The sequence below is a fragment of the Corapipo altera genome, unplaced genomic scaffold (genome assembly GCF_003945725.1).
Source record: "Corapipo altera isolate COAL_440 unplaced genomic scaffold, ASM394572v1 70, whole genome shotgun sequence".
Lineage (NCBI taxonomy): Eukaryota > Metazoa > Chordata > Aves > Passeriformes > Pipridae > Corapipo > Corapipo altera.
In genome coordinates, this window is record NW_020884911.1 from 3,887,111 (window position 1) to 3,910,096 (window position 22,986).

Sequence of the window (22,986 nt, forward strand, 5' to 3'; positions counted from 1 at the left end):
GGCACGCTCCTTGTTACTGTGCAGGAGTTTGGGGCTGTGAGTGTGCAAGGCCAACTCAGTAACAGGCTGTTGAACTATGTGTGCTTTATATAATAAATAAATAAATACATTATTTGTTTATTATAAATTTAAAATGCAAATTATTGGGCTTTGTGCAGGACTAAATGACTGCATTCTATGGCTAGTGTGAGGCAGGGTGGCAAATTATGATGCCAACAGTTTGATGTAGTGAGGATGAACCACTCCAGTGGAACACAGAGCTTGCCCATTTTTTTCTGTGATTGGTTAATGTAAATAACTTGAGAAGTTCTCTATGCAAGAAAGAAGCACAGCAATTTCACTAAATTTACCAAGTTTACTAAAAATTAAGGGAAATACAGTCAAATATCTTCAGGTAGTAGCATAAGCCCAGCAACTTGTGATTCAGGACAGAATTACATTCCAAGTGTGATGCCAGAACTCTTCATAAGGCAATTACATTTCTGCTCAAGATACTTCCAGTGAAAAATACTTTTACAGTAGAAACATTTTAAAATATTACAAATATTACAATTTCCCCCTTATTTTTTTATCTGTCTTGAGGCTCTGTTAGCTGAGCAGCCCTGGTGTTGATGGGCTCACAGGGGCGTCAGCTACTGCTGTGTTCCCGTGCCTGAGCTGGGAACAGCAGAGACCATTATCCACATCTCATGGCTTCTTTCCATTTGCTTTGTCCTGGAATCCCTGTCCAAGGAGGCCACCAGTGACAGGCAGCTCCTCCCTGTGAGTCTGACACCCTCCCTTTCTTTGGGGAGCAGAGTGGGTTTGGTGGGACGAGGCCGTGGCTGTACCAGCGGGGTCTCACCTGAAGCTCTGCCCACACAAATGTTTGTGCTGTAGCAGAGCTGAGATGCTACAGGGCTCCTTCCCAAAGTGGAAGCGGGGTAGGAAGACATGGAAAGGGTGCATTATCATTTCCCTGACCACTGCAGGTGCAAAGAATTTGGTAACAATATTTGCTCTGGAGCCAAATTGCTCTCAGACTCCCTCCGATGTTTATTCAGTTGAAGGGAATTACCCAGTTCTTCGGCTGCACAACAGTCACCAGGGAAGAATTTCCAGACGCGGTATTTTTCTTTCTTTTATTTTATTCCCTTCTGAAACATGTGTCTAGACAAGTGACAAATGGTTTGGTTGCATAGTTGAAAAGTACCTGAATGTTTCCTCCCTCAGTCCACCCCCCGAATGCACTCGACCTGCCTCAGCTCCTGCAGATTGGGCCGAGAGCCTCCAGAGAACAACCTGTCCTGTGAGCTTTTTATCTCCTCCTGGTGTTAAGGAGTTCAAAGACCTTCCAACCACACAACTTTTGCAAAATACTTTGCTCTTTGGGTTTCTGTCTGAAAGCAAGAAACATAAAGAAGCATGAAAAAAATAAAACTAAAAAATAATATAAAAACAATATAAATATATCCCCCCAAACCCTGCAAACCTTAACATAACAGAACAGTGTTCTTAGTTCAAATTAAAAATGCAAAAAAGTGGCTTCTAGCAGTTTAATAAGAGGAGAAATATTTGAATGCATGTTTAAGCTCATTTAGACCAGGAGCTTACTGCCAGTAGCCTCTTGTCCTGATGCCTGTGGCATGGAACACAGTAGACATTCCACAGTCCCATGGAATGGGCCACACAGGACATTTGACTAGTACGGCCCATGGTCACGATCAGAAGCTGTTTGCTGAGCTGAATGGATGCAGGTGGACAAATCCACTGGATTCCAGTGGACAAAGAAGTCTATGGCAGGGCTGATGGCAACATTTTTTGGACATGGATCAATATTTTCCTCTCTAAAGTAACAACAGAGTCAGGGCTATTTACTGGAAACAGTTAGATAAGTGAAGGCCTTTTAGGTTGTCTGTCCACCCATCTTATTACGTTTTGTCCAACCAGTGATGCAGCTGGTCCCACCCTCCAGGCAATGGATAACCAAGTGCTTTGGTAAAGTTTGTCCCATTTATACTATGTCATAATTTTAAAAAATATTTCTGGATGTGGTTTTTTCTTTAGTAAGTCATCTAGGAACACACTCCAGCACTGCTCTTGGGTTTTGTTCCAAGGTGGAGGTAGGAAGGGAGTGGGAGCAATTTGGTTCAAAATGCAGAGCTTTGGTGTGGCTCTGGTCTCTCCACCACTCCACTGGCTCAGTGCTGACACACAGTAAATACCAGAGCTGAGCCAAAGTGCCTTACTCAGTGTGGGAGCGGAGGTTCACTGCAATAAATTAGGTAGGAATAGGGAAAACCACTGGTTTCTGCTATCCAGCAGCTCATTTTTGTTCTTATTCTTCAGTTAGCAATCTATAAAAAAAATTATTGCAAAACTTGACTCTTCTCTCCGGAGTAACATCCTCTGTGCCAGGTGGTGCAATAACTCAAAATAGGGCAGACCCGGGAGAGAGTTAGATGGGGTTAGGAAGCAAATTCCAAACCTCCATCTCCACTGCAGCTGGTTCCTTACTGCTAAAGGCTGAGTAAGGAGAAACCCAATATTGCAGCTCTGCAGTAACACTGGAAGATTGTAATTTCCATTCCATTCAAATTTTAACATGAAAAAAAGTATTTCTTTGGCTTGATAAATTCCACGCGTCCTTCCCACCTGTTTCCATTTTAACGCAAAAATAGAAACACTCTAGTTCATATCTCGTTTCCAAGTTGGCACAAGTCCCTGGTTGGTTGGTAGTTCTATAACTTAAGAGTATGGTGCCTTATTTTGCTACTTTTTTCTTTCCCCCCTAATGTATTGAACACTGAGAGCTGGTTCTTCAGCTGGTGTCAAGTGGTGAAGTCCTGGCTCTTCTGGAGAAGAGACCCCATGGCTTCTGAAAATTACTGCAACATTGGGTAACGTTAATAAGAAATATAAAAATCATGTCTCTGCCTAATAAATGAATGCTTAGACCAAGATAATGAAGGTAACCACAAAGACCTCCCCAAAATATCTGTCCTTAGTTCAGTGTTATGGATCCAAGGGAAGCTGCTGAGCTGCCCCGGCTTAAGGAGCTGCTTCATACACAGCTTGTCGACATGGAGAAAGAGTTTTTTTAAAACTGTGGGTTATGTCAAGAATAAAAGACTTTAGTGAATAATCCTAAATAAGGAGCAAGCATTTAAACAAAGAGCCACTGTGGAATTTACAGACAAATGCATGAATTGGCCCCTTGTAAAATGGACAGCATTTTACTCCAGGGTGCAGCGGCCACTTCCAGCCTTTCGAATTTCCACAAAGTTTTAGAAGCTAAGTGCTAAAGATAAAAAAGAGAGATGCTAATCAGTGATGGGATTGCATCTGCCCTGAGAGTTTTGATAGGTTCAGGCTGGACATCAGGAGGAATTTCATGGAAAGTGCTGTTAAACACCAGAATGGACTGCCCAGGGAGGCGGTGGAGTCCCCGCCCCGGAGGTGTTCAAGAAATGACTGGATGTGACACTTAATGCCATGCTCTAGTTGACGAGGGGGTGATGAGTCAAAGGTTGGACCTGCTGATCTCAGAGGTCTTTTCCAACCTAAATGGTTCTGTGACAGGATGTAAGCATTAGCCCACCTTCAGTACACCTGGACTGGCTTCAGCCCTCAGATCACTGTCCAGCTCATGAAAGGCAGGCACAGCAGCAGAATGGATCTGCTGGGAAAATACAGCTGGCCAGTTTGGAATTCCTTTGCACCTCCATCATGTCCCATCCAGACACGTTAGACCTTCCTTTCTGTGCATAGAAATAACAGCTCCAAGCATGGCAGTGTGCTGGTGTCACACGTGCAGTTCCTACTGCACTGCAGGAACACTGCTGGCTTTTATACTTTGGTGTCAATGAGAAGGAAAAAAAGTAAAGAAGAACTAGTGCTGCCTTAGCTCTTTGGCAGAAGAGCAATAATTTCAATGCACAACCCCCACCCTGCCATGCTCTGCTGGGTTACAAGTTATGGTGCTCCTTGCAGTGAAACACCCCAGCTGGGTGGGACTGCAAGGAAATGTTCTCTCCTGCACTTCTGTTTGCAACAGGGCTGACAGGATTTCAGATTACAAGCACCCGAGTGATCATCATCTAAATTATTTGTCCACACACAGTGTAGCATGGGGAAAAAAAAAAACCACCCAAGCAAACTGTGTTGAAACTTCAAATATGTATATATTTCCATGCTTGCAACTCTCCAATGATTCCCACTGATTATCTCAACATATGTTTTATTTTTCTCTAAAAAAAAAAAAAAAAATTCAACACATTTTTGTGACACGTTAGATTGGCTAAAATAACACATATAATCCTGCTCTGAGTAAATTTAATGCCCCCATTCCCACTGACTGAACTGATTCAGCACTAGAGCCCCAGTGAGGGAAAGTCCACACGACGTGTAGAAGCGTAGGACTGTAAATGCACTCTGCACTGGGGACACACTGATCTCTTCTGGTACAGAAATAATATTTTTCCATGACCTGGATGTACACAGATGGTCCAGTCCTGTACAGCACAGGCAAAGCTCCCACTGAATTAAGAAGAGAAAAAAACAGGTTGAAGATTTGCGATTGCAATTGAGGTCAGTGCAGCAGGATCAGTGTGGTTGGGAAATCTGTAGATGTTGCAGTTTTTCTTTGGAAAAAGTTGTGGTCCAAACATGCTGCTCAGGAAGTGTATAATTCCACCAGCAAAGCTTGGCTCCCCTTCCAATTAAGATCTCTACAAGCACCGGGCTCTCATGTTTGTGACACAGTTTTCTGCAGTGGATTATCTACACGTCCAGCAAACAGGTTTTCCAGGTGCAAAGTGGTGCATGGAACAACACCCAGAGGGGTAACGCTCAGAAACTCATGATAACTTCATGTGGCAGGTCCTGCACCACAACAGAGCCAGGGGAGACCTGAGTCACAGTGCTCAGGGATGCTTCCCAAACACAGGGCTTTCCAGGATGAGGCACAAGTGGAGTGCCAGGTTAAGTTTATCACAGGCTTGGCCCTTCCTGCCATTCCACAGGGACACCTGACTGACGGGGGAGTGAGAACGATCCAGGACAGCAGAGAAATGGTGGTGTTTTGTGAAACAAGGAAATGGCTTGCCAATGCTAACTGCCCCTTGGGATCTCACACTGCCGTGAGGGCTCATCCTCCGGGACCTGTACCGTGGTGTGGCAAAGAGAAAATCTCTTCAGCTGGCAAGTGCAAACAGACCATTCCAGAGGAACTGAGGTCTTGGTGTAACTGTGAATTCCCCAAGAGGAGGGCAGCTGGGAGCAGCAGCAGGTATTGCCCAGCCACACCAAGCCAATTCAAGATGCTGAGGTCTCTTGCAATAGGGCATTAAGGACAGATTCTGTGGGGTTTTGCTGATGAACTACAGGAATTCAGTACAGAAGGTGTGCAGCTCACCTGTAAACAGAAGTGATTCTGTACCTGGCAACCAAAGGCACTGTTATAGCCAAGTCTTTCCTACCAACCTGAGGTCCCTGTTTCATGGTCTGCATGGATTACGGAGAAACCATGACCAGCGGGGACAGACTGATAGTTATTAAAAATAATAAGCCGACAAATGACATATCCCTGGCTGTGGAATGAAATACTTGACACACCAGATGGGCCCTCTTATCACTGATTTCTCCAGCTTACCCACTCAATACTGATAATGTGCTCAGAGGAGTCTGTAGAGTCGTGCCAATAAACACAAATGCCTAAAAACTGTCTGCAATGAGGCTTCGTGATAAGAGGTGAGAGAAGAAAGTTGTGCCTGAAGTTACAAAGAGTTAAAAGCTGTCTTTTTGGATGGTGGGTATAAAGCTCTGAAGGTTCACTACCATGGGTCCCCTCAAGGCCTTGGGGTGGGTCTGCCACACATCTTTGTGAGAGAGAAGGTTTTGCATGTTACTTAGAACTGAGTTGCTGAAATACTCATTTGATAGTGTTTGTATTAATAAACATTCCAGTAAAAAGGATGAATAGTGAGATGAGAAATTTTGCAGACGATGCAAATGTGGCCACAAAGCGCTGCAGTAAAATGGCTGATGCAGTGCAGTGTCAACAGAGGCAGAGCACGTGCAGAGAACTCACCCTCGCTGTACCTCAACACAGACAAGCCCTAAAAATAACACTTAGCAAAGAGAACTGGGAGGCCTCTGCAAATATCATTTAAAGTTCATCAGAAGAGGCGACTATCATGTTAGGAATGAGTTGGCAAAGAGACAGGAACAAATCAGAAAACATCATTACAGCACTGCTCAGTGAAACTGCAGCTCCATGGTAGTGTGTTTCCTGGCCATCAAACTCCAGAAGAGCTGAGCTGAACTGGAAAGCACAGGAAGGAAAGCATTCAGGATGAGGAGAGATGGGCAACAGCTTCAACAAAGATGGAAAAACAAGCAGATGAGGAGCCTTCAAGGTGGAAAGGGCTGACAAAAGCAGGAGGTTCAGTAAAGGCCTCTCAGATCATGACTGACATAGAAAAAATCAAATAGGAACTGGCTGTTCACTGCTTGTACTAAGAATTAGAGGGGACCTGGTGGTGCTGTCACACAAGGAGGTTTAAACCAACAGAAGGAAGTACTTTTTCATACAAAGCATAATTAAATTGTGGAACTCATTGCCACAGGATGTTGCGGAGGCCAAAAGTTATAAATGGCTTGAGAAAGGGATCAAAAACATTTGAGGAGGATAGATCCATGGGTGGCTGTTAAAACACACTGGTCTGGAGGCAGCCTCTGCTTTGGGAAGTCCATAAACCGCGGATTGCCTGGAGCGAGGAGGGTACAGCAGGGGAGGGAATGCTGAGCCTCCTCCAGGAGTTTCCTCCTCCTGCATTGCCTCCTGGTTATACTGGGAGATGGGATACTGGGAGATGGGATACTGGGAGATGGGATACTGGCCCGTGTGGCGTTTTGGTGTGACACTACTCAGGTCCCACCTCTGCTGTCTCTTCTTACCTTAATTAAAACAAAACCCAACAAAAACACAGCTTAAAACAGGAGAGGGGGAAGAAACCACCCCAGCCCTCCACACACTGTTAGTAGTCAGCCTGGTAGTTGTTTTATTTTCTTTAGAGTGGACTTTGTGTTGCAAGTGGCAGGAAGCCATGAACCACAAAAATAAAATAATTCTAACCCTAGTGCTAAGTAAGGAAAACAAAGATGGCTCAGCAATTAGCAGCATTATATATGTTAGTACTAAGTAACAACAGATGTCAGGACTTGAGCCCTTTGCATTCCTCGCAATCCTTGGGAAACCAAAGCCTTTTGACGTCGCTATACATTATTGCAGTTATTTTGGGTCTGAGGGAGCAGCAAAGGCTCTGGGAGTGTTGAAATATGTAGGTTACTGGGGCTGGCTGGGTCTTACCTGTGCCTGCCTCCCCGTCCTGGGTCCCTGCGCTGACTGAACAGGCCGGCGTGCGCTGTAAAACCCTGCTCTGTAAAACCCGGCTCTGCAAAGACATGCGCTGGCCATGAGTCATTAGCAAGCATGCGAAGCTAATTGGCAAAATACTCATAAAAGATTTTGAAGGTGGGTTAATTACAATTCATTACACTGTAAACTGTCCCCAGGCTATTGTTAAAAAATGCAGGAGTTTCAAGGTCCAGTATTTTATGATTCATTTTGCCATGCAGTGAAAAACAGACTCTATATCAAACTACATTCATTATAGTTAAGACCACAAAATCTTTATTGGTTTTCCCAACATTCCCTCCTTGTTATATGAATTCATATGGACTGCACATTTCTAACAATTGGCAAGAAGGCATGAAATAAAATTTATTATATTTTCTTACCTTCTACTCAGTTGCAGCCTTAAAAACTGCCCCTTCTAGTTGCTTTACCTCCTCCCACCTTAGTTTGAGCTGATAGGATGGGAAATTGAAAATAAACAGAGAAATGATTGGGAACAACTTTGCCATGCTGAAGATTTGGCTGTCTGATGAACCTGGATGATGCCTGTGCACACAGGAACTCCAGCTCCAAAGGGACACTGGTAATGGAATAGAAACAAAGAGTTTATCCCTTAAGTACAATAGATAACTTTTAAAAATTCAGAATGGACACATTTTTACTGTTCATTTGTATTTCAAGATGAAGGCTCTTGTTTCTAAGCCCAGGATGCACCTTCAGAGATCTGCTCAGGCAAAGGTACCACCACTTTACTCACAAGAGTGATACTCGTGATGCTTTTCAGGACAGGGACCTTTCTCTCCTCACAGTCAAATTCTCCAGTTTATAAAAGAAGATAACAGAGCCTTTGACTGTCTTTGCTTATGCCAGGACTGTCAAAGACTTATATTTTCTGAAAGGTCTGTGGGAGGGAGGCATTACAAGCCAGTAGCTTGGTATAATTCTCAATACTGTTGTGTTGAGAAAAAATTTAATAGAGGACCCAGCTGTGACCTCTGTGGGAGCAAAGCCAAGCCCTGCTCATCAGTGCTACCTTTGTACCCTTCTCCCAGGGTGCTCCTTATCTCCTTGTGCTGGCTGGCACTTGGGCTCTCCTTTGAGACTTCAATGGTGCCATTCAGCCAGGCTTTTTGTCCAACCCAAAATGCTGAGCTCTGTTCGCCTCTGCAAACTCAGTGGACTTTCTCCTGGTTGGCCCAGCTTGTATCTGACTGCACCCAGTCCTCTCATACATGTCTAAGAGAAACGAGGGTGGCATTTCCAGCTCAGCTGAGCTAATTTTGGGGTTAAATAGGTTGGCTCTAAATACACCATAATTGCAAAGTGAATGATGGAAGTAGCCAGGGACTCTCCCCCATGAAAAATGTTGATGGCATGGATGGATTTGGTTCCTTCAGTTAATATTTTACTTTTTGATTTTTTTGAGGTGGTGGGGAGAAGAAATCTCTCACTCAGGTAATCACTGAATTACTGGTCTTAGTTTTTTCTTATTGAAACCTCTACATCTCTCAGTGAAAGTGGACATTTTTGGAGGCAAAAATTTTCATTCAGTTGAAAAATGCCTTCTCCATTACAAAAGAATATTAATAGCAAAACTCAACCCAAACCCTTCCAGCTTGAAACTGGTCACGTGGGAATGTCTGTTCTGGTGAGACTCAGCAATGGATTTATTGAAGTGTGTGATGTTTTTGTTTGCATTAGCACAGTGTGAAGTGATAAATGCCTTGGACTGGTTTGTTGTCTGAGCTCTTCTCTGGGAAACTGGTTTTTTTTTACATGACAGTGCCAGAACTGCCATATTTACTGGGACCAAGACTGTGTCTAGCTTGACAGGCTGATCCCTCCCAAATGATGTGACTGGAAGCTGTGACATCAGGAATGAAGCTCGAGGGGTCACTTGTGCCATATGATTTACAAGGGGGGCATTTTCCTACCTGGACATCCACTGTATGGGATATGCCTCTGGCTTCCCCTCCTTGCTCTCCCAATTGCACTGATGGGGACCAAGAACTGGGCAAATCCCAGTAGGAGTCCATAGCCCAGTGGCCAGAGCTCGGCTGGGTTTTCCTTTGCTGTTTGGGAGTGAAGACCTTGGAAATCAGAGTTCAGTGACAGTGATATTTATGGGTACTCTGACTAATCTCTGTGCTTGGGACCTAACAACTATATCCAAAAACATTAGCAAATACTTCTTTTGTCTTGTTTTGTTTGGGTAAGAATTATAACTCCTCCTGTTGCCATCTCACCTGGAACAAGCACATGAAGCAACTTCATCAGCTTCACTTCGTGACATTTAGCAACGTCAGTGCTGTTATTGCACAGTGACTGAAATGGAAACAAAGGAGGAAAAAAATGAGTGACCAAAATTTTCCAAACTCTCACAAAATATTTGTTCCTAGTGGTGGAGATATTTTGCAAGTGGCAGGTGTCAGTATCGAGTACTGAATTCTTCACTGTCCCTTCGGTCTCGTTATAAACACAGTATTTGTTTTTAAACTAGACTGACCTTTTTCATCACTCCTTTTTAGGGTCATTCCTCTGTAAGGCACACAGATGCTGAATTTGGACAGGACCTCTTAGCCACAATATAATATATAATATAGTATGTAATATATAATATATGAAGCTTCAAAATTTCAGAGACTCCATTAAGAATATTGTGCAAAAATTGGGATTTTTGCCATTGGCTTGATGGGCTCTAAAATTATACCCTTGCTGCTCCTTGGAATTCATCTTTGATTTGGAAATCATCTTGACAAGTGCTGTGATCCATTGCTCTCCAAGGAGATTCCTGCTACTTCATTGTTTCAACGAGGCTGTAAATAACAGAAGAGCCTTACTCATCAAGTGCTCCTCCGGTCCCAGCTCAACTCAGAGTAGTCAGGAATGGGCAACAGCAAAATGTTAATCAAATTCCTTCAAATCTCAAAAGAAATGTTGAGTAGAGTTTCTCCAGGACTGCAGAAAACTCTCCATGGGAAACTGTCAACATTTCTATTTAACATATTGTGTCAACATTTGGCATCTGTGAATCAGCTGGTGAAGTGTTTGGAAAAACCAGGAAAAGACAATGTTTTGGATGTTAGGAATATATAGCTATGTGAGTTAATACACATGAAATGTATCCATCTTTCTATCTAAAACAGACACACTACCTATATATAAAGTTTTCCTCGCCAACTATGCATGTGTGCATATGTGATATTTATATACAACAGGAAAATGTTCAGCCAGCTCCAGCTTTGAGCCACCTTGAGAGCAGATTTGTTTTTTGCTTGGCTGTTTAACAAGGCCCATTTTGACCAGTGGCCTCTCGTAGCCAGGAGCTGGACACCCCAAAAGCTACTCTGGGACATTCGGGATTGGCCACTGCTGTTGGTGCTTCCAGAGTCACTGCCATCGCTAAAGGCCTCTGGACACCTCCAGGCAGGTGCTTAGGGAAAAAGCCTTCCCCCCCTGGCAATCTGGGGCAAAAATCCCATTGCCTTCAGAGAACCTGGATTTCACTCCCAGTCCTTGGAAGACTTTTACAGATGAAGGCAACCTGGAGCCCTAAAATGAATTCAGGTGCCCTGTGTGACCTGGACGAGGTGCTCCTTGCCTTCACTTCCCATCTGGAAGATGGAGTGGTAGCACTCGATTTGCTCCTCATGTTTCTTTAAAAGGTGAACTCCTCCAGGCAGGGCAATCCCTCACAACCTGTCGGTGCAATGTCTACTGGAAGGCCCTTGTCTCAGCTCAACCTCTCGTACTACACGAAGGCAAACAGTAGGACTTGGCAGGCTGCAGATTTCCAGCTAGAAATCTAACACCAAATAGTTCTCATTCTCTCCTGCTATTGGCACTTGGCCCCATTCATGATGATTTTGGTTTGGTTTGGTGTTTTTTATTTAAGAAGGTACAAGACCAAATCCTGAGGGCCCTCTCTCTACCTCCGATTCCCATGACAGTTTGCATTACACTCACAGTCTGCCCCAGAAGTGTCCCAGGGTTCCCCCTTTGGATTCTAAAACAGCAGAAAGCAAGACAGCATGACCTCTCTCTGGTCCTGGAGCTGCAGCTGTAATCAGAAGCTGTGCGATGAAGTTCAGCTGGAAGAGCAAAGGAGAGGAGAAAAAAACAAAACACAAACCAAAACAAGGGAATGCCATCAAAGTCTTTCAAAGTCAGAAATTCATTTTACCTTTGTCAATGGCTGTGGTTTTCAAGGATAAAGATCAAAGTGCTGACCGTGGGCAGAGCTATGACAAAGCTGAGATCAGTCTGTTGAACCCTAACATTAGTGCTACAGTTAGACTGTGTCTAGACGAGCTCAGGTTTGGCAAACACAGCAGCGGAGCACTTGCATCAGAGCTGCAGCAAGCAGAGTGAGGCATCCAAATTGCAGAGGGGAGGGAGTAATCAGACTCCAGCAGAGTGAAACTGCAAAAAGGATGTTTAGGAAAAAAAATCCAACCCCATAAAAAACCCACTCCCAGAAAGACAGTTGAGAAGATCCATCCCTCCCTCCTCACTCCTGTTTTTTGTATTGTGATTAATGTACACAGAAAACTGAGATAACTGGGGGAAAGTAATGCCAAATTCTTATCAATACAGATGAGCTGGCTTCGTATTCCTCCAGCCCTTTCATGTGGAAATGAGACTGCATCTGATGAGGCCAAGCCCATGTTTGAAATAGCTCAGCAGGCATGTGCTCCTGGTGAGGGTTCAGGTGCCTGTGCAGAGAATCCCTCTAGCTGGACCCTTCCTGAGGGCAGAGAGAGCCTTCAGCTTCCTGCCTTTCCCTCTTCCTCCTGGGGAGGACAGAAAATAAATCCACGCTGGGCCTGAGCTGCCCCTGTGCAAGGGGCAAGGTGGGCTTGGCTGCTGAGGGGCCCTGGCCTGCAGGGTCCCCACCTCTCCCTACATTCTCTTGCATGGACCATTAAAAATATGGGTACAGGGATGAACTCTAAGAAACTGTGTGCTGCTGGACAGCCCCCAGCACCAGAGCAGCTCAAAGCTCCCCAGAGCCTTCAAAGCAACTCTTTCTCATCACAGCTCCACTGGCTTCCTCCAGGCAGGGCAAGTTCAAAAGAAGCTGCAGACTGACGTGGGCAAACATGATCCCCAGTGGATGATGACAAAGGGTTTCATCTGTGCTTCACTTAGGGGAATGAGCTGCCCATTGTCAGGAATATGGTGGAGGACTTGCTGGAAACAATTAGCCAAGGGACTGGTCATACACTATTCTCAGCTCTGCTCCTGACTCACCTGCATGGCCTCAGGGGAGTTACTTGCATATTTGTGCCTCAATTTACCCTTGGTAATGGCAGAGATAGTAACAGTCTCATGGAGTGAGAATTAGTTAATTAATATTTGGAAAGCACTTTGTGCCTTGACGTCTTTGTGCCTTTGTTTACCCATCAGGAATATCAGAGATAATAACTGTCTCATGGAGAGGTACAAGGATTAATTAATTATTTGAAAAGCAGTTTGAGATCCTTGGATGAAAGATCCTGTGTGAGTAAAACATATCATTAAAAACATCTCCCGGTCCTCTGTGAAGTTAAAATAAAGCTGGAGCTTCTTAGTCATTCAAATAATTAAACCATAAATACTGTTTATTTTAATCTTCCCTTTAAAAAAATAATCTAATCTAGGCAGTGATACCGGCCAAAGAATGAAAAATGTTTCAAATTCAGGAGACCTATCAATTTGAAGAGCTTGATTCTTAATTGCTTTTTGATGTCTATCAATGGAAAGTGAGAGCAGTTGTATTTACAAATGCCTGCAAAAGCACGGGGCAGCTGGGAGGACGCCCACAGCTCCTCTGCAGGGTTTCAGCCTGCACATTCTCATGGACACAGCAGCTGTAGCTGCACAGGGTTTCTCACACTACTCTATTTGACTTGCTAACCAACAGGGAGGTGCAGAATAGCCCATCTTACAGGCATGCCAAGGCCAGCTTCCCCCAAAAACAGGGGTGCATTGAAGCAGGGCTGAAAGAGCAACTTCTCCTCCCTGGAATGGTGGCTAAAGGACAATTTGACCAGGCAAAGGCACCGTTCACCAGCAGAAGAATTGATGGAGTCTCTATTTAAGATCATCTTTTATTCAGAGGGGTACATGCCAAATATGGGAAGCCCCACTTCTCTGGGGACTTAGTGTATATTGGGGCATAAAATATATGCAGTTGGCCCATGTATCTTTCTTTCTCTCTAGTTTTCATTTTACAAGGTCCATATGTGAAGCAGAGACTTGCAGAATGGAGGTCACAGTTTTTAACTGAAAGGAGGTTCTTTTAAGGTGTGACTACTGCTGGGAACCTGCTGTGTTGTTCACCCCAACCACCACCTTCCCCCTTGTCTCACTCAGCCTTTTCATGGCCTCCCACTCCTCTCTGGCCTGGAAGATTGTGCAGCCACGGCCAAGTAGCCTGTGTGGGAATGTGGGGCAGAAGAAAGGATGTAATTGCCTTCCCAAGTTCCAGTGCTTTCATTAGTTAAATGTCCTCCTGTCTTTCCATGCTAGTCCAGCTTCTACTGAATTTTCATCAGACCAGAAGAGGCCTTTAGGGCCATTTGAAAGTAACCATCAGATAAAAGCGATTGTCATCCTCCTTATGCGGCAGGCAAGGAAGCAGACACAGGGAGACTGGTCACACAGGAAGGAGAGGAGGGACCTGGTGACTCAGAGCTTTGATTCCCACCTGGGAGCTTGAGACGCCACTCCAGCCAAGCATAAAAGCACATGGTTATCTCTCCACTCATGAATAATCCCATTGATTTAAGTCATAAACTTCAGCATCCAGGCCTTAACCATCTGTCTATGCCCACCAAGAGCAGATAAACAGGAGTACAGGTCTGGATGGACACAAGACACTCCTCTGGACATAAAGGAAGAGCAGCAAATTGGTAGTTTCCCTGGTTTCTAAGAGAAGCATCGATGGGGATGGAAAGGTGGCTTGGTCCTCAAGATGAGGGGTCACTCAGGGATGATGGAGCTCCTGTGCCCTCCCCCAGCAGCTCTCTCCATGCTGGATGTGAGTGGGCTCAGCCACCTCCCCCAGGATCATCCCATTGGATGCATGTGTGGGGCTCCTTAGCTGGGTGCAGACACTGCACCTTTGGCAGTGATTCTCCAGAGCACAATGCCCAGCTGATGTGATCCCTGTCTCCAGGTTTTGCTGAAGGGGATCCAGGTTTCCTTGGGAGGTGAATGGGGCATTTGCATATATGATGACACCCAGTGTTCTCTCTCAACTGGGATTTACTGAATTCTTTATCCCTTTGCTCACACTGAATTGGGAAATGACCTGGTTGTGAAGCAGAGACTTCCTTCAAAACTCTGAAACCCAGTTCAGGGTACAGGTCACTCCCCCATGGCTGCTTCTAACCTGACCTCTCTAGCACAGGGCTAGACATCAAGGCAAATGAGAAGGAAGCCACATTCCTGTTACTGATGGGAGAGCAAGTGAAGCACCTAAATTATATATGGTGTGCCTTCCAGATGGTTGGAGCACTGATGCCTTCTATTATGCAAAGTAACAGTTCCATAGACACAGTAGAGGGGACTGGAGACACCAGAGCATTTGGGAAGCACAGCTGACTAAAAAGTGTGTTTGGTGACATAGGATTTTATCTGAATGCCTGTTGTTCAACCTCTCCCCAGAAGGAAAGGGTATCAGCTCGGGGAGGGAGCAGAAAGGTTGTGAACCCAATTGGAATTAGGTAATTCTGTTAGCAATTTATAAGGGCAGGGTTTAGGTTTTGCAGACTGGGACAGGAGGTGGTGGCTTAAAAAAATGTTCAATAAACCTGGGTAAAGCCCATTTTACTTCTCACTTAGGAGAAGCTCTCGGTTTGGTCCTTTGCCGCTGCGGTCGCTGCCTCGTGATCTCTCAGCTGGAGATGTGTGAGCTAAAGGGACCCGATCCCCATTGCCTAATATGTCCAAATATTCTTCCTGGTCTGCATCCATCTGCTGCCTCATGTCATTCTGGCATGTCGACATGGAAACTGAAGGTGTGAAAGGAAAGCTCCTTCTGCTGCCTTTAGCTCCCGACAGTTCAGATATGGGGGCAATGCTGCCCCGGCACCGTGTGAGGCTCAGCTGTGCTGGAGCAGTGCTGCACCACATTGCTGGGGCTGGCGCTTCCAGGGGGGCTCCAGGGCATAAAAATAGGCCAAGCTTCCCTTAGGGCTTCTTGATAACTGAAATTCAATTGATTAAGTCTGGGATTAGGAAGGGTGGCCCTTGTTCTCACTCAGAGCTGTGGGTATCAGCTCCTAGGCTGGTTTCTGAACCAGCTCCCTCTGGCAGAAGTAGTTCTTTAAGAATCAGTGGCCAATACTGAATCCAACTCATCCACTTGCACTTGGTTGCAGATTCCCCTAGCAAAGATGCTGCAGCTTATAATTTGTATTTAATTTTCCTCTCTTTCATTTTTCTCTAGGAATGCAAGGAAGAACAAAACCAGGAAAGGACAGAAGGGATGGAGGAGCCCTGCTCCAGCCTGGCACACTGCTCAGGGACTTGGCAGTCTGACTCCTGCTCCAAGCCCTTCCTTCAGACTGCTGCCTGACCTCAGGTAAACTGCACCATTGCTCAAATAAAGTTACATACACCATTCTTTCTACAGCATTTACAGACCAACAGGTGGGAGGCATCCCCCTGGAGCCAGGCACTTGTAATACTCTTTACTAAGGTATCTACTCTCAGATTCAAGGCATGGAAAAACCAAGGGTTTCATAACAAAGTGTGGAAAAACCCCAATAAATATTGGCTCCAACGCTCCCTTTTAGGCCACACCCCAAGAGCAAGTGAGACTATAATGGACAAATCCTCCTCTGGCAGTGGGCCAGAGCTGGAGCACCCTTTACCCAGTCCCAACCTACTTCCCACCATGCAAAATCACTGCGGGAACAGGCTGGCACAGCCCAGACAATCCATGGCACTGCACCTTTGCTCATGACAGCAACACCAGCCAACTCGCAGCGTCTCAGTGTCTGGCCAAAGCGGGTGGCAGACGGCTGTCTGAAGCTGGGACCTGGGAAAATGGGGATAACATCAGGAAAAAACAAAAACATCTTACGTACCTACTGCTCCCATCTCATCCCACTCTGGGGAGATGCCTCCTTGCCGTGCTCTGAGTCAGCTCCTGGTCTTGTGGTCCTTCAGCTCTCCATGGAGCTGCTCCGTGCTCGCAGGCTTGGGGCTCTTGGCACGTCCCGTCCTACCTGCTGTGTGTGAGGACTTTGCAGCCAGTGCTGGGAACCAGTGGCTTGGCTATTTCCACCCTGTTTCGGCTGGTTTGGCCCACCTGTGTGTGTGTGAACACAGCAGCAGCCTCCCCCGTGGGTCAGCAGGTCAGGATGGAGCAACAGCACCTACCTGGGAGTATTCTCTGTCTCCTTTGAAAAATCTCCCCAGATTTCCATTGGATCTTAGGTTACCACAAAGTATCTGCTGGGATCTGGGCTTTGATTCTCCACTCTGTAGCTTTATCCCAGGCTGGCTGGGGCAGTGTCTTTCCCTCAGAGACCACAACTGACAGCTCTCCTCTCAGGGAGAGGGAGGGATGGGGCAGTGGTTGCGTTTTGAGGGTGGGGAGAGGGAAAGGCTGTTTGAGGCCACTGTTTGCATGGGGCAGCTGCAGGAGTGGCAAGGATGATCAGCAATCATCTTCTTTCTCCTTCCCTGGGTGGCTAACTCCATCTGGGAGACCCCACTGCTGGCTCTTCCACTGCCTCCCTCCCTAGATCCCACATTCCTGGCTCTCCCTATGCCACTGTGCCACCCCAGCTCTCCACCAACCCCTCTACTGCTCCCCAGGTGAGTCCCTTCAGCTGTGGTGTGGCAAAATTCAGTTTTGTCCATGTGGATGAGAAGTGTGGGCTCTTCATACAAATACTGTCCTGCCTGCAGGGAGCAGGTTGGGAGCTGGACCACACTGGGGCCTCTCATTTCCTGCCAAGGCATGTTTGCAAGGCACTCGTGGGGAGCACCAGGCAGCTGAGGGACAGTGAAGGGCAGGGTCAGCTCCCCAGCAAGGGAAAAGTGGGTTAGATCAACAGTTACCCAGGTTTCCAGCAGCTGTGGGGCTGGCCAGGGGACACTGAGGTAAGCTTGTCATTGTGTATGGATGGCTCACCTCCTCAGCAGCTGTAAGGCACACGGGTGGCCGAACTCCACCAGGACAGGCTCCACCAGGACAGGCGTCGTCTGCCCCACCGGCTGTGCTGCTGCAAGTGGCTTCATCTCTGCAGAGGAAGCACACACAGAGAAGCTGGAACTGCCAAGTGGGAATTCAGTTTGTATTCACACCCAGAGCTGGCCAAAGAAGGAGAAAACATCCGTCTCAGAAGGGTTTTCAAGATTTGGCTTCATGTTTCAGTATGTTCAAACACAATCTGTCTACTCCCATCAGGAAAAACAAGAGGAAGAAAAAACAGCCCAGTCTTTAGAAGTCAGGGCTGCCATGGCTAAAAAGTACATGAAGCACATGGATAAAAATAGGTTAGTCTGAACTCATGACATGAACACAAATCCACACCCCATAACTGGATATTGGGGGGTTCCTTTCTCTCTTGTTGTGCTAAGAAATTCTGTGCAGAATATCAGGAAGTAAAATGCAAAAAAACCCCTCTTAAAAGTAATAATAATCCTCCTTCCAAAATTAAAGCTCAGCTGTGGAGCTTCCATGTTCCTCAGCCATGTATGTTTTGTGTTTGAGAAAATTCCTGGTAGGGTGTAAAGATTTCACCTATCTGAGCTTTGGATGGTTTCATTATTAGTAGGCCACAAATGAATGGAGTGGATGATGCAAAACTGAGTGCCAATAAAATATTTACACCAATTCTTCATTCTGTGTGAAACAGCTTTTATATATATGTATGTACGTAATACTATAAATAATAGAAATTATGCTCGTATTTTATAGCAGGGATGTAAACACTGGTCCCAACAGCAGTGGCAAATGAACCACTCACATTTTCTGATTGCATAATTTGCCTAGAGGATGAATACATAATTACACTATAATTAAGTATAATAAACAGAGAAAATGATTTGAGAAGGAAAAATTATCACAGCCTCAACCACATCAGCCAGAAGCTCTCTTCTAATTAAGTTATTTTATTAAACAAAATGTTTTTAAGGTGGGTCTCCTTTGAAAATGTACATTATAGCCCATGTAATGCAATTTACTTTATAAGTAAAACACGGCTTGTGTACGGACAGACCGTATCTGATGGGCCCCATGAAATACACAGCCACTGGGTCCAGCCCAGCCAGGTGCTGAGTCCCTCACACCCCGGTCTAAGGAGCAGACCCCAAGTGCTGCTCTGGGAAATTGCAGCCTTTTATTTGCATCACTGATGGGCTCCTTGTCTATTGCTCGGTTGGGTTTTTTTTCCTGATTTAAAGGGAGAAATGCTAGCAGGTAATTCTGATGTTGTCATCCTGTAATGAAATGGTGGAGGCCAAGGACAAGAAAAGAGGTAGCTCGAGCTGGCCCAAACAGCTCATGCTGTTTGGAGTTGAGTCTCAAATGGTGTTTTATTCCCTCTCCAATGCTTTACCCTCACTGATCCTACTCAGTGCTTGACAAGAAGAGAAGATGGAGCTGTCTTTTTTGTTACTGTGGCTGAAGAAATCCAAAATAGTGGTTCCTGATCTGAAGGACTCAGGAGGATCACCTAATCTGCTCCCTTACACAGCAAAGGCCACCAGACACCCTCCAGCTCATTCCTCTTGGAACTACAGCTTATTTTTCTAAACACCTGCCCCCAGCCAGCCGGGGAGTTCAGGAGTTATGAGAGGAGCCTTGGAGCACTGCTCTGCAGTCAGACATGGCTCCTGTTTCATCCCCACTATCACAGAAAGGAAAAAATGTTCACCCTCAAGTTTCAGCCATAAGATTTCTGGATACATCTGCCTCATTTCCACATTTCTCTTCCTCTTGTGAGTACTTGGGAGATTGTGATCAAGTCTCTCTTCAAACCTCTCTTCTGTAAGCTCACTGCTGCCTGATACCGATCTCTGCTAATTTCCTGGCTCTTCAAGGCTCCTATAGCCTTACAATGTTCTTTGGGAAGATCTCTGTGCATCAGTGACCTGATTTCTTAACTATTCACTCCCTTATTCAGTTCCCAAGTCACTTCTAAAGGTTGACTTGCAGTGATTTAGGTTTTCTTTCAGGTCATTGTAAGAAAGCACAACCTCAGTAACATCCCTTTGGTACCTGCTGGGGATGAATCTCAGAATGGACTTAGGAGGAGAAAACATCCTGGCCAATGCCAGGTTGGATGGGGCCCTGAGCAACCTGACCTAGTGGGTGGCATCCCTGCCCATGGCAGGCGGGTTGGAACTAGATGACTTTTAAGGTCCCTTCCAGCCCAAACCATTCCATGATTCTATGATTCTCAGGACAATCCAGGGAAAGAAGAGACTGTGTCCTAAACTATCAGTTGTCCACAGCAGCACAAGGTCCTTGAATTCAAACTGGTGTGCATTGTGTTGTGGGAACACCTCCGATCATGTCTTTCCCTAGCACTGCCTACTGCTTTCCAGGGCACCAGAAAGAGCATGGTGGTCCAGAGGAATCTTCTCTTCTTTACAGAGTTTTCCACTCCTAAATATCTGCAGACCTCTGAACTGCAGAGTGTGGTAGGTTATTGATGGATTATGATGTGTGCGGTGACTGCTCGCAGGCTGCCCCAGGGTCTGTACACTCCTCACTGCAGCTTCTCTCCTCATCTCCTGCATTCCCAGTGGAATGGTGACCTGATTTCAACGAGGAGCTGCCATGACAAATCACGTGGCAGTCACAGACGTTGCAAACTCAAGCCAAAGAGTCATTCTCAAATGCTTGGCAAACGCCAGACCACAGAAACTCAATGTGTCGTAAGATTCCACTTGGTCCCATAATGATGGGTGGGAAAAAGGAGGAGGATTATCCGTAGACCTCAAAGTGTTTTACAAAGGAAGACAAATGCTGCTATTCCCATTTATTGGATAGGGCAACGGCAAGTTGAGACCTGCACAAAGTCACCCAATTAATCAGCCAGAAAACTGCCACTGAAACCCATATTCTGGTCTAAACAGGTTCCCAGACTGCCCTCATCTCTGTAATATCTGAGTACCCTCCAGTAGTGCACCAGGAGAATTTGGGCATGTCTACACTGGCCGACAAACAGCTGCCTGTCACTCCAGCCCCCTTCTCAGCCAACTGGACAAAAGCCATCTCCAGGTGGAAGGTGTGTAGCCATGTTCACACCATCCTGAGCCCAGGCGTAGGAACCCCACCACAAGCTGGGCTGAAAGCTCAACCCACCACCCCTCTAACTCAACCCTGTGGCTTTCAGGGTGTAGCTTGGTCATGGAGCACAGACAAAGCAGATGTGAGGCTGTCTCTGAGAGCAGAGACACCTTTTTTGTTCTAAATCCAGTTTCATCATCTGTAGTGCCCCTGAGAGTATTTTCCTCATGCTTTAGTTCTCATTGAGCCATGGAGGCACAGCAGAAAAAATGTGTTGGTTATCTGGTTACAGACTTATGGATCCCCGGAGGAGAGATTTGGAAGATGATGCTTTAACAGGGATATTTCGATACACCACCATAGAAAAAAAAAAATAAAAAAAATCCAAAATATACTTAGTAAGTCAGGAAAAAGGAAAGAGAAGGAGCGCATCTCTAAACTCAAGACCTATTTGTCATGAGCAAGAGTACTAAAAAATGGGTAAGTTAATGACCTGAAGGCAGACTAGCTGTTATTACAGGGCACTGTACTGGCAAAGCTCCTATACGTCACAACAATCATTCTCTCCAGACTTCTCTTCCCTTCCAAGGCATGAGGAAACACCAGTGCATTTAGCCTCAATTCCCTGGCAGGCAGCATCACTTCCTCGTGGGAGCTGACACAGCCATGGGAAGGTCGTCCTTTGTAGCAGCCACAAAAGCCCCGTGTGACCCAGCCAGTCTGACGTAGAGCTGGAGAGATGAGTCCTGCTCCAAGGAAGCCAAAAATCCCCAGGTGCCCTGAGACCTTGTCCTGGACTACTCATGCTCCCAGGTTTAGAAATCCTTTGAGGGTTGCTAAGTTCGCACGAACCACTCCCAGCTCTGGAAGTCCAGCTCTGCTCACCCTGACTTTGTTTTCCTCCCCGGGCGCCCACTTCCAACGGGCGACCGGGCAAGGCAGGCTTTGATCCGGAGCAGCACAGCCCCTGTTTGTGGATCTGAATCCCTGCTGGCGGGGATCCAGTGGCTTCCCCAGCTCACCCCGCTTCGCCTGGGGAAAGCAGGGCAGTGTGTGGGTGGCTGGTTCTTCACAGCTCTGCATTTGTTGGACCTCAGCGCAGAGCCCCAAGCGAACGCACCGTTCATGCATATGCACGAGGGCACAGACGCTGCTGGAAAACGGACCTGCTTGACTTGGCCACGATCATCCAGGAAGTTTGTGGCAGAGCTGCAAATAAAATCCAGACATTTTGCCTTTTGGGGCTGTCTTCACAACAACGCTGCTCTTCCTTTGGGCATCTGGGCTTGTTGTCTTATCGCTGCTCAGCGTGTCTCCTTAAAGGGGAAGCGTGCCGAGAAAGCCACGCTTTAATTCTTTAGAGAAAATGACACCACCTACATAGGAAAACCCCATAGATCTTTGCAATTATTGCCATGCATGGATAGCTTTCCCTCCCTTTGTGATCTTTACCACTTCCTCACCATATGGAAGAGGCCTGATCCTGATGAAAATAGTCATGGTTCCAGAAACACCGCTCAGACGATGTTGATTTACCTCCACAAAGGATGTGGCCCAATGCTTTTGGCCAGACTTTTCTGCAAGCAGCCAGTCACATCTCTGTCTCCTCCACCCAGAAAGCTGGGGGAAGTCATGCAACAATAACTTTGCTCAACTTCACCTGGCCCACCCAGGGAATAGCTATTTCTGTACAGACACGGAAAACCCCAGCCTTGTCCCTTTAATCTAACATCTCCTGCATGTTGCTAAACCTAATTTGAAAAAAAAAAACAACCAACAACCTGAAAATAGCATTAAAGGAAGCAGAGGATTTGAACAGCACTATATGTTTAAGATGGTCTTTCTGGAAAACACTGTATTTAAAAAATGGCCCTTTTACCATGAGGTTTCTGAAACTACAGAGCCATCCCAAGCTTCCTCTGAGATAAGGCTTGTAATTTGGAACTGAGTAATGGAGTATGAACACAACAGGCTTTGTATTAAGAGGCAATGTGTAATCATCTGGCAGTGTCATATTGCCCCCACTCCAGAGGGGTTTGGGGCTATTTGTGCTGGAAATTAAAGCTAAGAGCAACTCGATGATGAAGGTTGATCACCCTCCATGCCTGGCAGAATGATGGTGTCTCAGGGTACAAATCTACCTGGAACTTTGGAGGCAAAAATCCACTCTTTGGAGAGTTTATGGTCTCCTGTCTCCCACACTTGCAGGACTCTTCCTTTAAGACGTAAGCCTGCAACTTGAAGTGTTTGGAAGGGCAGCTGTTGAGCTGTAGTGGGCAGAGGTTGCACACTGCACCCTGGTCTTAGATGAAGTGACACCAATCCATGACTTTTTTAACAAGAA

The 22,986-nt window shown here is 45.9% G+C and overlaps 1 long non-coding RNA gene across 7 annotated transcripts; it reads right to left on the reverse strand.

Annotated features, from left to right (window-relative positions):
• Positions 1 to 339: 339 nt before the first annotated feature.
• LOC113952086 lies at positions 340 to 17,639 on the reverse strand. Of its 7 annotated transcripts, none has more exons than XR_003529381.1 (5): positions 17,535 to 17,639; positions 9,646 to 16,623; positions 7,783 to 7,979; positions 7,352 to 7,436; positions 340 to 1,379 (listed from the first exon to the last, which is right to left on the reverse strand). It is a non-coding gene; the product is annotated as an uncharacterized LOC113952086 (long non-coding RNA). The 7 variants fall into 7 exon arrangements; XR_003529378.1 differs by having other exon boundaries at positions 9,646 to 17,350; XR_003529383.1 differs by having other exon boundaries at positions 9,646 to 11,490; positions 16,480 to 17,639.
• Between the last annotated feature and the right edge of the window lie 5,347 nt (positions 17,640 to 22,986).